This window comes from Mus musculus, chromosome 13, assembly GCF_000001635.26.
Source record: "Mus musculus strain C57BL/6J chromosome 13, GRCm38.p6 C57BL/6J".
NCBI lineage: Eukaryota > Metazoa > Chordata > Mammalia > Rodentia > Muridae > Mus > Mus musculus.
The window spans coordinates 117,343,511-117,360,331 of NC_000079.6; the positions used below are offsets into that span (position 1 = coordinate 117,343,511).

General features: G+C 38.7%; 1 pseudogene; it reads right to left on the reverse strand.

The window, feature by feature from the left end:
• Gm6421 (predicted pseudogene 6421) lies at window positions 4,235–15,208 on the reverse strand (annotated as a pseudogene).

The following is a 16,821-nucleotide window of genomic DNA, read 5'->3' on the forward strand; positions in this document are numbered from 1 at the left end:
GTCTGTTGAAATACGACAGCCATTTAAGCCTAGAACTTATACCGAACAATGTGCTAATGATGGCTGTACACCAGAGGAGGAAGCCTCAGAGGTGTAATAGAAAAAAACTTAAAATATATAAGCACAAAGATGTAACTGATACAAATACTGTGCTCAACAAAGGAACACGAGAAGGTTGTCAGAAGGCTAAACAACATTATTCAAAGCGATAGTTCAATAGATATGGAAACATATATTTTATACACCATTAATCTACTGTAGGTTTTTGTTTCAATGTTGATGGGTTTATATGTGAAATATTATTTCTTGTAATAAAATATTATTTGAAGTTCAATCTTTTGTTGCATTTTTTTCTCATGAAGGCAAGCCAAATAAAAATGGAAAACTTGAAATGTTTTTAATTTAGAAATCTTTCTCATTCCAGCCTAATTTTAATAAAAATATTCATAGCATCTGTCTCGTCTCTATCTACTTTTCATTCTCTTTATGAGTTTCCCTAGTGCATGCCTACTTTTCTGTGTTTTTAGTTTGGAAAACTATAATCCAAATTGACTAATAACAGTGATGATTTCTAGTGTTTCTTTTGAATGACATTTAAGTCTTTATTTTAAAAAACATTCTGCATTTTTGGTAGTTTCAATGTATATAAAATTCACAAACGTTAGAGAGCAAATAAAATAGAAACATGATCCAAAAGTAAAATGATATTAAGAGGTTAAATTTAGGGCTGGAGAGATGGCTCAGCAGTTAAGGACACCCACTGATCTTTTAGAGGTCCTGAGTTCAATTCCCAGCAACCACATGGTGGCTCACAACCATCTGTAATGGGATCTGATGCCCTATTCTATTGTGTCTGAAGATAGCTACAGTGTACTCATATACATAAGATAAATCTTTAAAAAAATATAAAATTTGACTTAACTAATTGTTATTTTCTTCTAATAAGTGTCCTTTTTAAAAAAATTAGAGAAATTATGAGCAGCTATATAAGCTTCTTTATCAAACTATGTAGAAGAAGATATGCTAATAATCATTTTATTTCATCTATGAAGTATATATGGATATCTATAATACCTCTCTCTCTCTTGGAAATACATAAAAATAGCAAGAAGAGACAATGAAAAACAAGAAAAAAAACTTGAAAGTCTTCTATCTAATAAATGATAATAATAATTATAACATTATTATTACAAATAATAACTTTCTATCTGAAAGTTAATTTCAGACATTCTTTTGGGCATCTTTGCATTGTGAGACTAGTTTATGAAGAAGTAATCCCCATTTACTGTTTATTTTCAGACTGGTGGCGTCCCCAGGGAAGAGAGCCAAGCATCTGTCTGTGTGACCAGCCTCTCTCTGCTTATGGAATTGGATCTTTCATTAGAAGGAAGCACAGATCAAGCATTTTCTCTATGCCAGCTTTCTACTTTCCTTAACATCTGCCAAGTCCTCCTCTCAGAATGAGGAATGAATGGATGTGTTCCCAAAGAAAGACAGACATAATTAACGACCTGCTAAAACTTGTCTCCTCTCTCCATTGTAGGGTATTTGTTGCAAATGCCCCTCTTCAGTCTTGAACCGAGATCAAATACCTTGTTCTTAGATGTTGGAGATGCTACCTGAGCTAGTGTATCCACTACAACTAAGTACACTGTTAAGGAGCTAAGACAAGCAATTTGAATTAGCTTCTATTTTGTTACTTTAATTTTTAGAATTAATTGTATAAGAAATATTTTGCAAGTCATATAAAAATAAAAATTTAGAAATTATAAAAAAATCAGATCTTAGATAATCACTATTATTTATTATACTACTTTGACCAAATTTACTGAGACATGTCTCAGTCTTCCCTTTCAAGAAAACAAATGAGTGGACTGAACTAGCTTTGGGGACTCCTATAAATCTTATCAATCTTATCTATCAATCAATCTTATCCTAAAGTCTTATCAATCTTTAAGCCTTATCAATCCCTAAGCTCTTTAAACTCACCATAGTTAGCATACTACTACATTTGTCTAATATAGTACTTTTGCCACATAAACAGTTGATGTCTAATATAAAATAACACATCACACTGTACTTAATTTGATTTTTTTCAACAGATTAAATGATGAGTCCATGATTTCGCAGGTCACTCAGCCTTTCTTAACCACAACCAAATCATAATTAAATTCATCCATGACTCTATCATTCCAAAGTATCACAACTGATAAAAACCCTTTAGTAAGGAACTGGAGAGATGGCTTAGTGGTTAGAGTACTGATGCTCTTTCAAGTCCAGGAGAGTTTACCTAATCTCATCTACATAGTGGCTCACAGCTTTCCCTAACCCCAGCTCCCAGGGATCAAATGCCATTTTCTAGTCTTGCAGGCACTAAGTATGCACATAGTGCCCGTATATACATTCAGATAAAAAGTCCTCATACATATTAAATAAACTAAATCTAAAAAGTTTAGAAAACATTAGAAGAGGTATTATAATTAAAGTTTAATACATCCATGAGTCTTAGCTCCATCTGACTTAATGTGATGGAGTTCGGTGGACTGTAAGAGAAACCCACAGGAAGGAGTGATTATAGATCTCCTCTGACGCTGAAACTTTTATTTTAAAGGATAATATTCTTGTTGAGGCTATGGAGTGCTCACAAAATAGACCTATCATGACTGCCCTCCAAAAGACCCAACAAGCAGCTGAAAGAATCAGATGCAGATATTTGCACCCAACCAATGGGCAGAAGCAGCTGACCCCTGTTGTTGAATTAGGGAAGGCTGAAAGAAGTTGAAGAGAAGGCCAATCCTGTAGGAGGACCAGCAGTCCCAATTAATCTGGACCCCCGAGATCTCTCAAACATTGGACCACCAAACAGACAGTATACACCAGCTGATATGAGGCCCCCAACACACATACAGTAGAGGACTGCTGGGTCTGTGTTCATTCAGAGATGATGCGCCTAACCTTTAATAGACTGGAGGCCCCAGGGAGTTTAGAGGTCAGGTAGAGTGGGGGTTGGAGGCATCCACATGGAGACAGGGTGGGGTGGAGAGGGGAGGAGGTGTGGGATGTGAAATAGTTGGAGAGTGGATGGGGGGGCAGGGAATGGAATACAGAGTGTAAAAAATAAATAAAATAAAAATATTCTTTGTTTTACTCTAGGGGCTAGTTAGTTTCTTAGGAAAAGGGAAGCTCAAAGTGTTAAATACTTATTTTAATTATGAACTTGTTCTAGGAAACATAGAAGTTTAGTCATTATCCCCTTTGAGGTGTCACAATATTTATATACAGAAATAGTGCCAGTGATTTGAGGACAGAGCCTCATACAGACTACAGGGTTTTATGCAGTCTGAGCATCCATGTCTATTAAAGTTTCATGAGGTATTGTCTCAAGAAATCAAATTCAACAAAATTGCAATGGGCAGTCATAATATATTTGGCTCTCTTATTTGAGATTAGAGAATATATCTATAGAGGTTTTTAGAAGCTCATACAAAAGTTTCTGGCTGCTGTTCAGTTATCTCAAAAACTAAATATCTAGAAGACTAAGTTTAGCTCAGTTGCCAGCTTAGTTCTACGAATCCTTAGCAAGTCACTTCAGAAGCAACTTACACACACTTTGATGGATGAAATAAGCAGAGTTTTATACTGTAAGACTTAGAGGAAAAATAATGCTAAAATTGTAATAGAATAAAACACAGTTGGCTTACTGAAATCTGAAACAAGTTACAACAGGCTCACCTGGAAGTTGATGGTGAAAGATCCTGGCAGAATGTAAAAGGACACAGAAGCCCTGAAATTGTCAAGATAGACGTCAGTGTTAGCAGAACTAGTTTCACTGATTTAGAAAAATAGAGGTGCACAATGCTCTGGCCACTCCTTGAACCTGTGTGTCTGCCAATGTTCTGACCAGGTGTGTGCCCATTGCTGCACCTTCATTAGACTCTTTCCTTGTACCCCTCCCATACCCATTTCTTGAGAATAGACATTGTTTAGATCTGTAAATCCCCTAATCTCCCCCTTCTCCTTTCCCCCCTGAGGGCCTATAAAAACTGGGAACTCTTTCCCCTCCAGGTCGACTCCTCTACCCCTGCATGGGATATGAGTCATCCCCAGAGCTCTGGCTTTCCCCGAATAAAGCCTCATGTGGTTTGCAACAAGCTCGGTCTGTCCTGAGTTCTTGGGTGTCCGCTATTGTCCTGAGGCCTGAGCGAGGGGCTCCTCACGGAGTCTTTCAATGGAGAAGCATGCTCTTGAATTAAGGACAAGTCAACTTGGAATTTTTGTTTTGTTTGTTATCCTGAGCCTAGGGACAGATATGGTTTGTTCCTGAAATATTTTTCCCATTCAGTCATCTCTGGTTAACACCAGGCTCTCAACTGAATTGCCATCTCACCCATCAGAATAGCAGTAGAGGATGCCAACTGGACAGCGATTAACATAAGAAGACAGTTCCAGTGCCCAACTTTGTTACTAGAAGCAAAACTGGAAGTTAAGGGTAGTATTTTTGTCTTTTGGTTTTTTTTTTTTTTGTATTTTTTTTTTGTTTGTTTTGTTTTTTTGTTTGCATCACATTTGGGCGAGCATGTGCTGTTGGTTGGCATCACATGTGTGCAAATACATCCATGTGTATCGGAGAGGCTAATGAGAAGGAAGTATCATCTAAGCAATAAAGAATGATTTTTTTAACACCATGTTTTTTTCATTCAGTAGAATGAAATTTACTGAGTTCTTTAAGAAAAGAGTCTTTCATCTTATTCTTACTTCACGTTGCAGTTTAGATGATAATTGTTCTTCAAAGGCCCATGTAGTTTTGAACCTGGCCATAGCCTTGGGAGGAGGCAGTAGTACCTGTAAGAAGTGAGGTCTACTGGGAAGGAGTTGTGTCACTGAGGTGTATGTCCTTAACAGGACTGTGGTACTCTGACTTCTTCACCTCTATCTTCTCTTATAAACTGAGTAACATTGGTCCGCTGTGCTCCGTGCTGAGCGTAACTTCACTAGAAGATCTAAAGCCATGACATTACAAATGAGACCTCCAAAATCTTGGAGCAAAACATACCTGCTTCATGAGTTGATCTCAAGTATTTTGTTATTGTTGTTGGAGAAAGCTGACTGATACACTCTAGAAACCTTTATGTAAAGGTTTCTAATGTATACAGAATCTGTAATGGAAGCTTCTTGGTTCATTTTCTTTACTCCAGATCATAGACTAGTGAACTAAAATCGTGAACACTTAAATACACACTTTCTAGTGGTAAGCAGACCACTCCTGCTAGAATGGCAGAGAAGACAATTATAGGATTGAGGTAGCCATACGGTTTAGAAAGCCTTTCCCATTCATGAAACAAGACAGCATTACAAAATATTTAAAATATTATATATTAAATAATCTCTACTTTTGGGATATTTATTTCTTTCCATTAATTTCACTGCTTTTTGTCATATGATGCTCTTCTATCTCCCTAGCTCAGCTTCACGTATTTTCTCCCCATCCTCCCTTCTCTTTCCTTCCTCTCGTTTCCCTTTTTCTCTAAAAACAAAACAAGACGAAACGAAACAAAACAAAACATGTCTAGCTTGTGTTGTTCAACTGATCCTGGGCATGTACATCCCTGGAGTATTATTGATATGCTAGTGTTCATGCAACTAAAGAAAACTGACTCTTCTTTGCCAACATTCATCCAATATCAATCGCTCTTCAGCTAAGAGTGGGACAATGTGCTCACTCATCCCCAACCAGTCACTGAGACATTGTCTGTTTTGAGCTTTCACAGGTCTTGTATATGCTGTTGGTTTTTTTTGTTGTTGTTGTTTGTTTTTTGTTTTGTTTTGTTTTGTTTTGGTTTTTTGAGACAGGGTTTCTCTGTATAGCTCTGGCTGTCCTGGAACTCACTTTGTAGATCAGGCTGGCCTCGAACTCAGAAATCCGCCTGCCTCTGCCTCCCGAGTGCTGGGATTAAAGGTGTGCGCCACCACGCCCAGCTGTATATGCTGTTATAAACAATGTGAATTAATATCTGCACTTACCGTTTTGTGTCCAGGAAACACAACTGAAGGAATCCACCACCTCTGGCTCTTACAATCTTTATATACCTTTTCCTGAGACGATCTCTGAGACTCAAGGGGAGTGCGATGTAAATGCTCCATTTAGGGCTGACCACTCCGAAATTTCTTACTCTTTAAACATTGACCAACCAGTTGTGGGTCTCTGGGGTAAATCACCATCTACTAGAAGAAGAAACTTCTTTGATATATGTTGGGAGATGCACTGATCTATGGGTATAGTGATACGTTATTAAGTGTCATTTTAATGCTATGTCCATTTAGCAGAGCAATAGTAATAGGTTTTCTATTAAGGCCTATGACTATCTAGTCATAGGTTCTTGACCTTGTTAGCAATGCCTGGTTTGTGTTTCTCTTTGTCAGGTGGTACTTAAATTAATCTAAAAACTGCTTGGTTACCCCTATGCCATTCATGCCACTATAGCACCAATGGGACTGGCTTGCCAGGCAGTCTAGCTTGTAGTATTCATCATTAGTTAGATTGATAATTACTTTTCTTCTTCAGTAGCATGCCTAGCATGTTCCAGCACTGTGAAAGCTAGCCAGTGGGGATGAAGCTTCCAATTCACAGTTCAGGGGATTTCTCCATGTTTATTATTCAAATACATTGTATCTTTTTTTTTTTTTTAACATTCTACAATGTATCCAGTAGTATTGGCCACATCTCTTAATGCTTGGTAGTCTACAACTAAAAAAGAAACAGCCTATTTATTGGCACTGAGGTTTTTAGTGGGTAGTGTGTTGTGTCTAGTTGAAGTGCTGTTCCTCCATTATATTTTGGATGTTTTTATAAATGGTATTATTTTCTTGATCTCTTTCTCAGTACATTTGTTGTTTGTGTATAGAAAGACTGCTGATTTTTGTGTATTGTTTGTGTATCCTGATAATTGGATGAATATATTTATCACCTGTAGAAGTTTTCTGGTAGATTCATTAGGGTCTTTTACATGAATAATACTATCATCTGCAAATAAGGATACTTTTACTTCTTACTTCTCTATTTTTATTTTTGTCTCCTTCAATTGTCTTACTGCTCTGGTTAAGACTTCATGCAGTATACTGGACAGAAACAGAGAAAGTGAACATCCTGACAATTTAGCATGATGTTGGCAGTAAGGTTAATATAAATTGCCTTTGTTTAGATAATATCATGTACCCTTAGATTCTCTACAATTTTTACTATGAAGAGACATTGGATTCTATTAAAGCCTTTCTGCCTATATTGAGGTGATCAAGTGGTTTCTGACCCTTGAACCATTCTTGCTTCTCTGGCTGAAGCCAATTTTGATCATGTCAGATAATCTCTTTGGTATTCTTTTCTTTTCTTCTTATTATTTTTTTTCCATTTTTTATTAGGTATTTAGCTCATTTACATTTCCAATGCTATACCAAAAGTCCCCCATACCCACCCACCCCCACTCCCCTACCCACCCACTCCCCCTTTTTGGCCCTGGCGTTCCCCTGTACTGGGGCATATAAAGTTTGCGTGTCCAATGGGCCTCTCTTTCCAGTGATGGCTGACTAGGCCGTCTTTTGATACATATGCAGCTAGAGTCAAGAGCTCCGGGGTACTGGTTAGTTCATAATGTTGTTCCACCCTTATTATTTTTTTTTAAGATTTATTTATTTATTATATGTAAGTACACTGTAGCTGTCTTCAGACACTCCAGAAGAGGAAGTCAGATCTCCTTATGGATGGTTGTGAACCACCATGTGGTTGCTGGGATTTGAATTCAGGACCTTCGGAAGAGCAGTCGGATGCTCTTACCCGCTGAGCCATCTCACCAGCCCGGTATTCTTTTCTTTAAATTAATTAATTTACAGTCCAATATTAGCCCTTTCTCTCCTCCAAGTACTCCCTCATACAAGTCCTTCCCCATTCTACCTTCCCCCCCTTTTTTTATGAGAAAGGCCCCCCTTTATGTGTGTGTCAACCCTGCATACTAACACTCCCCTTTCCAGCACATCAAGTTGCTGAAGGACGAGGTGCATCCTTTTCTACTGAGGCCATGTAAGGTGGGACATTTAGGGGGTGCAGGATCCACAGTCAGGCAGGCAAAAGGCTCAGGGACAACCCCTGCTTTAGGTTTTGGGGAACCCCTGTGAAGATCAAGCTGCTCATCTGCTACTTATATGCCGGGGACCTAGGTCAAGTCTGTGCATGCTCTTTGGTTGGTGATTCAGTCTCTGGGAGCCCCTAGGGTAAAGGTTAGTTGACCCTGTTGGACTTCCTGTGGCTCTTTGATGTTCTTTTTAAATTTGGTCTGTGAATATTTTATTGAGAATTTCTGCATCTGTTTATTGAGAGATTGGCCTCTAATTTTCCTTTTTTATTGTATGTTTTTCTGGTTTTATTATCATGGCAACGCTGGACTCATGAAAAGAACTTAGAGGTAGTCTTTATTTTTCTACTTACAGAAAATTTTGAGGAATGGTGGCTTTTCTTTTTCTTTTTCTTTTTCCTTTTTGTAGATCTGGTATAATTTTCTGCTCTGTTCTTAGCTTCTTTGAGTTGGAAGACATTTAGTTACTGCTTCAATCTCATTGGTTGTATGGATCTTTAAATTATTTACTTCATCTTGATTTCATAGACCACATATGATTAGAAATTTATTAACTGCTTGCAGGTTTTTCAGTCTTGTGGAGATTTTTATAATATAGCCTTATACTCTGAATTTCCTCAGTACCTGTTGTAATGTTTCCCCTTTAGTCTGTACATCTTGATTTGTGTCCTCTCTCTTTTTTCTTTTAATTAATTTGGCAAATAGTTTGTGAATCTCATTAATCTTTTCCAAGAATTAGTGCTTCAGTTGATTGATTTTTAAATTTTTTTCATATTTATTTTGTGTTTGTATATTCGATGTGTTGTTTTTAATCTTCATTCAGTTTTAGGAGTTTTTTATTAGATATTTTCTTCATTTATATTTCAAATGCTATCACAAAAGTCCCCTATACCCTCCACCCCCCACCCTGCTCACCTACCCACCCACTCCCACTTCTTGGCCCTGGCGTTCCCCTGTACTGGGGCATATAAAGTTTGCTAGACCAAGGGTCCTCTCTTCCCAATGATGGCTGAGTAGGCCATCTTCTGCTACATATGCAGCTAGAGACACGAGCTCTGGGGGTACTGGTTAGTTCATATTCTTGTTCCACCTATAGGGTTGCAGACCCCTTCATCTCCTTGTGTACTTTCTCTAGCTCCTCCACTGGGGGCCCTGTATTCCATCCTATAGATGACTGTGAGCATCCACTTCTGTATTTGCCAGGCACTGGCATAGTCTCACAGGAGACGGCTATATCAGGGTCCTTTCAGCAAGATCTTGCTGGCATATGCAATAGTGTCTAGGTTTAGTGGCTCATTATGGGATGGACCCCTGGGTGGGGCAGTCTCTGGATGGTCCATTCTTTCATCTTTGCTCCAAACTTTGTCTCTGCAACTCCTTCCATGGGTATGTTATTCCCTATTCGAGAGAGGAATGAAGTATTCACGAGTTTGTTTTCCTTCTTGTTTTTCTTGTGTTTTGGAAATTGTTTCTTGGGTATTCTAGGTTTCTGGACTAATATCCACTTATCAATGAGTGCATATCAAGTGAGTTCTTTTGTGATTGGGTTACCTCACTCAGGATGATATCCTCCAGATACATCCATTTGCGTAAGAATTTCATAAATTCATTGTTTTTAATAGCTGAGTAGTACTCCATTGTATAAATTACCACATTTTTTTGTATCCATTCCTCTGTTGAGGGACATCTGGGTTCTTCCCAGCTTCTGGCTATTATAAATAAGGCTGCTACGAACACAATGGAGCATGTGTCCTTCTTACCGGTTGGAACTTCTTCTGGGTATATGCCCAGGAGAGGAATTACTGGATCTTCTGGTAGTACTATGTCCAATTTTCTGAGGAACCACCAGACTTATTTCCAGAGTGGTTGTACAAGCCTGCAATCCCACCAGCAATGGAGGAGTGTTTATCTTTCTCCACATCCTCGTCAGCATCTGCTGTCACCTGAATTTTTGAGCTTAGCCATTCTGACTGGTGTGAAGTGGAATCTCAGGGTTGTTTTGATTTGCATTTCCCTGATGAAAAAAAAATGCTGAACATTTTTTCAGGTTCTTCTCAGCCCCTCAGTATTCCACAGATGAGAATTCTTTGTTTGGCTCTGTACCCCATTTATAATGGGGTTATTTGAATTTCTGGAGTCCAGCTTCTTGAGCTCTTTGTATATATTGGATATTAGTCCCCTACCTGATTTAGAATAGGTAAAGATACTTTCCCAATCTGTTGGTGGCCTTCTTGTCTTATTGACAGTATCTTTTGCCTTACAGAAGCTTTGCAATTTTATGAGGTCCCATTTGTCGATTCTTGATTTTACAGCACAAGCCATTGCTGTTCTGTTCAGAATCCCCCCTTTGCCCATATCTTCGAGGCTTTTCCCCACTTTCTTTTCTATAAGTTTCAGGGTCTCTGGTTTTATGTGGAGTTCTTTGATCCACTTAGACTTGAGCTTTGTACAAGGAGATAAGAATGGATTAATTCACATTCTTCTACATGATAACTGTCAGTTGTGCCAGCACCATTTGTTGAAAATGCTGTCTTTTTTCCACTGGATGGTTTTAGCTCCCTTGTCAAAGATCAAGTGACCATAGGTGTGTAGGTTCATTTATGGGTCTTCAATTCTATTCCATTGATCTACCTGTCTGTCGCTGTACCAGTACCATGCAGTTTTGTTTTTGTTTTTTTTCACAATTGCTCTGTGGTACAGCTTGAGGTCAGGCATGGTGATTCCACCAGAGGTTCTTTTATTGTTGAGAATAGTTTTTGCTATTCTAGGTTTTTGTTATCCCAGATGAATTTGCAAATTGCCCTTTCTAGATCATTGAAGAATTGAGTTGGAATTTTGATGGGGATTGCATTGAATCTGTAGATTACTTTCGGCAAGATAGCCATTTCCTCCTCCTCCTCCTCCTCCTCCTCCTCCTCCTCCTCCTCCTCCTCCTCTTCCTCCTCCTCTTCCTCTCCTTCTCCTTCTCCTTCTCTTTCTCCTTCTCCTTCTCCTCCTTCTCCTCCTCCTCCTTCTCCTTCTCCTTCTCCTTCTCCTTCTCCTTCTCCTTCTCCTTCTCCTTCTCCTTCTTCTTCCTTCTCCTTCTCCTTCTCCTTCTCCTTCTCCTTCTCCTTCTCCTTCTCCTTCTCCTTCTCCTTCTCCTTCTCCTTCTCCTTCTCCTTCTCCTTCTCCTTCTCCTTCTCCTTCTCCTTCTCCTTCTCCTTCTCCTTCTTCTTCTTCTTCTTCTTCTTCTTCTTCTTCTTCTTCTTCTTCTTCTTCTTCTTCTTCTTTCTTCTTCTTTCTCCTTCCTTTCTCCTTCTTCTTCCTCCTCCTCCCCTCCTGCTCCTCCTCCCGTCCCCCTCCTCCTTCCCTTCTGCCTCCTTTTCCCCCTCCCCTCCTCCTCCTCCATATCTATACCTATTATATTTGTGAGCATGGTCTTTCATAGTGTCCCAGATTTTCTTCATACATTTTCCTGTTTAATTTATTTAATATTTAATTTTAAAAATTGACATTTTGGACTGAGTAATTTATTTCTTTTATCTTAGTGGCCTGATAGTCTTTCTCCTATTTAGTCTAATTAGGAAGGATTACTAGTAATTCTTTTAAGTTATAAGATATAGTTATAAGTAAGTCTATTAGTAAGGATTTCCTCTGAAGTTTTTTTTGACCTTATATAGTTTTCGTTTCAAGTTTTATTTCAGTTTGCCTTTTCTTCACAAATTCTATTTCTTTATTTAATTTTCATATCTTGAGTTGTCTTCATTATTTCATTCAACTGTGTCAGTCCTTTCCTATGCATTTATTTATATTTTCTTAGAATTCTTTGAATATATTTATAGTTGCTACCCTGAATTCATTTCAGATAAGTTTGATTTTCCAGGGACTATTATAATAGTGGTGTTAATTTCTGGAGAAGACTTATTGTTTTAATTATTCTTGTTGTCTGTATTTTTGGAATGGGATCTAGGTATCTTGAGTAAGATATTGGTGGTATTTCTTGATAGAATATCTATCTGGTCTTGTCTCTGTTGAGTGGGTGTTTGAACCTTTCTTTGACATTTCAGATTTTGCATATGTTGAGTGACACTTTGTTCTCATATCTATGGCCAACTTGGGGCTCTCAGTCAAATTCTTGGAGCAGAGAATTTGGGAAGCTGATAGTCACATGGGTGTGGGGACTCATTCTGGCACTTTTTACCTGGTATTCTGGTGTGTATTCCATGAGATAGAAGGATCAAGCAATGTACAGGGTTGTTGACTGGCAGGTGGGCAAGGCAACAGGGGCCTGGCTGAGTTGGACTTCACATAGTTCTGAACCTGAGAAGGGGATGGGGTGGTTTGTAGGTGAATGGATATGAAGGCTGGCTCTGGGGTGTTCTTACTGTGCCTTCTAACTTTGATCTCTACATCTTTTTGGGGGGGGGGTAAGGTCTCTCACTAAACCTGGGCCTAACTTATTGGCTAGACTGGCTTTGCCATGTATTGGCCATGTCTCTGTTTCATCATATCTGGAATTACCTGCACATGCTCCCATACCCAATATTTTATGTGGGTGCTGAGGAGTCTCATGCTTACACAACAATCACCTTAGTCTCAGAACCATCTCCCATGGAGATAATTCTGAGGACAAGAAGTAGAAAGGTATTTCAATAAAATTAATTAGTTTCATCTATTTTATTGCTTTTTTTTTGAGTAAGATTCAGTTAAAGGTAGCAAGTATGTCTTTGGTTAACTAGGATCTTTTATTACAGGAAAACAAGATTCTTTAATTAATAGTCTTTTTGAGATTATCTCTTTAAACTATGCAACTCTTCTTTAAAGAAAAATGGGAAACTTGTGACCAGATGAGAGAGATTCTAATCAGAAAATAAATTCATACTCAGGGTGAGTAGTTAGTAGGTTTTAATGACTTTAGTGTCTTAACTTAGTTTTGTTTATTTACTGGTACTTTGTTGGTAGTCATTCTTCCTGACTTTAGAGGAAGGTTTAGAGGTTTTCTGAGACTTCTCTTAATTAAAATATCTTATCTTAACTGAAAACAATCAAACTCAATTTAAAAAATGTAACAATGTTCAGTAAATTCTGATATGCATTTTTCTTAATATAAAGTATCAGAAGACACAATTTTGTATAAAAAGAGTAGGTAAAAGGGTTTCTAAATAGCAATATCTAGAAATATAATAAAACAACATAACCTATGGGGACAGTAAAAGTTGTTGGGTCAGTATCAGCTAGTTGGCTTTTATGTAACTGAGCTCTTGTGTGTTCATAGAAAATAAAGTTTTATTTAACTCTCCCAGGGCTCTCATCCTTTGCAATATTTTCTGCTCTCTGTGTATAATGATGAGTTCTATGCCTAAATTCAGGGCAGACCTTCCCCTTTGGCTCTGAGTCTTGTTGTCTTCCTACTTATTTGGATCCTCTTCTACATGTCTTTCTTCTCAAGCCTTCTTCTCTTCCTCTAGTGTTCTACGTCCTAGAAAATGGCAAAGCCAAAAATCTGCAGAGTCACTGTGACTCTCCTTCACTTGTCACATCCCATTGTTTAAAAGTAATTTAAATGTATCTAAGTTAGTTTATTCCACTCCTATTTCTTCTTTCCATCCCTAGTGGTTTAAGTTCATGTCCTCATTATTTTTCATTAAGATTCAGGAAGTTTCTCCTCTCTGGGCCTCATGCTGTTTAGGACTAATCACTACTGTTGGGAGAATATTTCTTCTAATTCATTCTGTGTCATAATTGGATTTGGAAAAGTTTTGGCGGCTTCCAGCGTCCTAGTTAGGTTTCTGTTGCTGTGATAAAACACCATGACCAAAATCTACTTGGGTAGTGTTGCTAAGAGTTAATTGACATTGACTGCTCTTGCAGAGGTCCTGCGTTTAACCCCCAGCAACCACATGGTGGCTCACAACCATCTATAATGGAATCCGATGCCCTCTTCAGATAGCTACAGTGTACTCATATAAATAAAATAAATAAATACATTTTTTTTTAAAAAAAGAGTTAATTTCATCTTATAGATTGCAGTCCGTTATCCAGGGAACTCAGGACAGGAACTCAAGGCAGGAGCTTGGATGCAGGAACTGATGCCAAAGCAATAGATAAGTGATGTTTATTCAATTGCTCCTCCTGTCTTCCTCAGCCTGCTTTCTTATACTCTCCAGACCATCAGCCCAAAGATGAGACCTCCCACAGTGTGTTGAGCCTCCTATATCAATATCTACTTACGAAAATGCACTAAAATCTTGCCATAGGCAAATCTTATGGAGGTATTTTCTTTTTTTTTTTTTTTTTGTCCAGAAAATTTTAACAGGTTTATTTATAATTGTTATAAAGTTGAACTGTTGAAATGTGTTCACTGAAACATTTTGCTTGCATTAATGCTTTCCATCTTGCATTTATATTAAAAATTCACACACAAATGAACGTGGAGAAACGCCAATACCTGATTCTGTCCCCTATGTTTCCACTCGCAATCATATACTTAGGTACCTTTGACCCCATGGAAAAAATATCTAACATTCAGAACTACTGATAACAGGAAGAAGAGGAAAAAATTTTTTTTTTGAGAATGAAATGTTTCCCCTCATAGTGGACTCTTAAGCACGTTCTCCGCGTATGCGGCGTGCTAGCTGGATATCTTTTGGCATAATTGTTACACGTTTGGCATGGATAGCACACAGATTGGTATCTTCAAAAAGGCCAACCAGATAGGCCTCACTTGCCTCTTGCAAAGCACCAATAGCTGCACTCTGGAAGCGCAGATCTGTTTTGAAGTCCTGAGCAATTTCTCGCACCAGACGCTGAAAGGGGAGCTTGCGGATCAGAAGTTCAGTGGCCTTCTGATAGCGTCTGATTTCACGGAGGGCCACAGTACCAGGCCTGTAACGATGAGGTTTCTTCACCCCTCCAATAGAGGGCGCACTCTTGCGAGCGGCTTTTGTAGCCAGTTGTTTCCTGGGTGCTTTACCACCGGTGGATTTGCGGGCAGTCTGCTTTGTACGAGCCATGGTAAGGACACCTCCTTACTTACCCCCCTTCTCCTTCGGCTGGAGCTCGGCAAGCGAGAGGCGGCGCTGGCGTTGGAGAGCGAAGGCTGCGAACACCTGGAGGTATTTTCTCAACTGAGAGTCCCTCATCCCAAACCTCTCTCTCCAGTTTCTATCATGTCACTAAAACACTAGCCAGCATCACCAGTATCATAAACACTACATTTATGCATGACATGTAAAACCTTTTCTGAGCTGTCTTTATTTGATGGCCCATAACTGTATCCTCTTTCTCATCAGTACTCATTGTTTGAACTATCCCAAATTATTTTTAAGCTATAAAGTGTACTAAGCTGTTTGCTCAAATGTGAGTTCCTCAATCCCTCCTGGCCACTAAACCTCATACTGTGAACCTCTGTTTACCTTTCGCTTTTTTGTGTTATTGTCTTTGGTCATCACTATTATTGGCTGACATACTTTTACTTATATATTTTTTTAGTGCTTAGGCCTTGCATATATCCTCCCCCAGCCAAAAATAACAACAACAAACCAAAAACAACAAAACAAAACAAAAACAATAAAACCCCTTTCCGCTAACCAACATATCCAATCAAATATAGTTTGCATGCTCCGTAGTTATTCCTTTATCTATATGCTCATAGACTAAAGTTATAATAAATACACAAGTTTCTCGTCAATATTGTTTTTATTGGATATTTTATGTATTTACATTTCAAATGTTATCCCCTTTCCTGGTTTCCTGTCCAGGACCCCCTTATTCCATTTTCCTCCCCTTGCTTCTATGAGAGTGTAGGGCTTTGCAACCCCATAGGAAGAACAACAATATCAACCAACCAGGCCCCCCACCCCCAGAGCTCCCAAGGTCTAAACCACCAAAGAGTACACATGGGAGGACCCATGGCTCCAGCTGCATATGTAGCAGAGGATGGCATTTCCTGGCATCAGTGGGAGGAGAGGCCCTTGTTCCTGTGAAGGCTCGATGCCCGGTGTAGGGGAATGTCAGGGTGGTCAATATTGTTAACTGATATACTACCAGATTCTGCAACAGTGCTTGAGAGTGGATAGTAAATCACTATGGATCTAAAAATTAATCCTTCCATGCAACCATCCTTTCCCATCCTTCTTTCCGGCTTTTATCCAGGGGTAATAACAAAAGGAAATGTAGCGGGAGTTGGTGTTTTAGCAATCAAATATTTTCTCATTAAGTTGTCTTGCTACAGACATAGTCTAGTTCTGTGCTACACTATGCATCTCAAGTTGGAATATTTCTGTATCTCTCACAAAATGACTCTAGGGTTTCAAGTGCAAAGCATGATTTTTCATTAGCATCTTTTATAACTGTAACTTTCTGCCTCAGAGGCTCAAACAGATGACTTGCTTGTCACAACAATTCTCTAAATTGCTCTCATTCATCTCCCCCTCCAGACTGAGCAGGCCTGAGTCCACTGGACCTCTCATGTGTCCTCATTCACACTGTGAACTTCTTTCCCCTTGCAGCTAATCCTGAAGCTGACTTGTAGTCCAGTTCTCCAGTCTGCCTGCTTGAAAGTAGAACCATACTTTGCTCTGTGTGGTTAACAGTCGCCATTGATGGACTAATTAATTTATTAGTTAATAATGCATGTTAGGTCCACATTGAGGCATTCATAATAGCAGAAAAGGTATGCATATTAGGATTTTAGTTATTTTGTAAATACTGCCATGGCAGT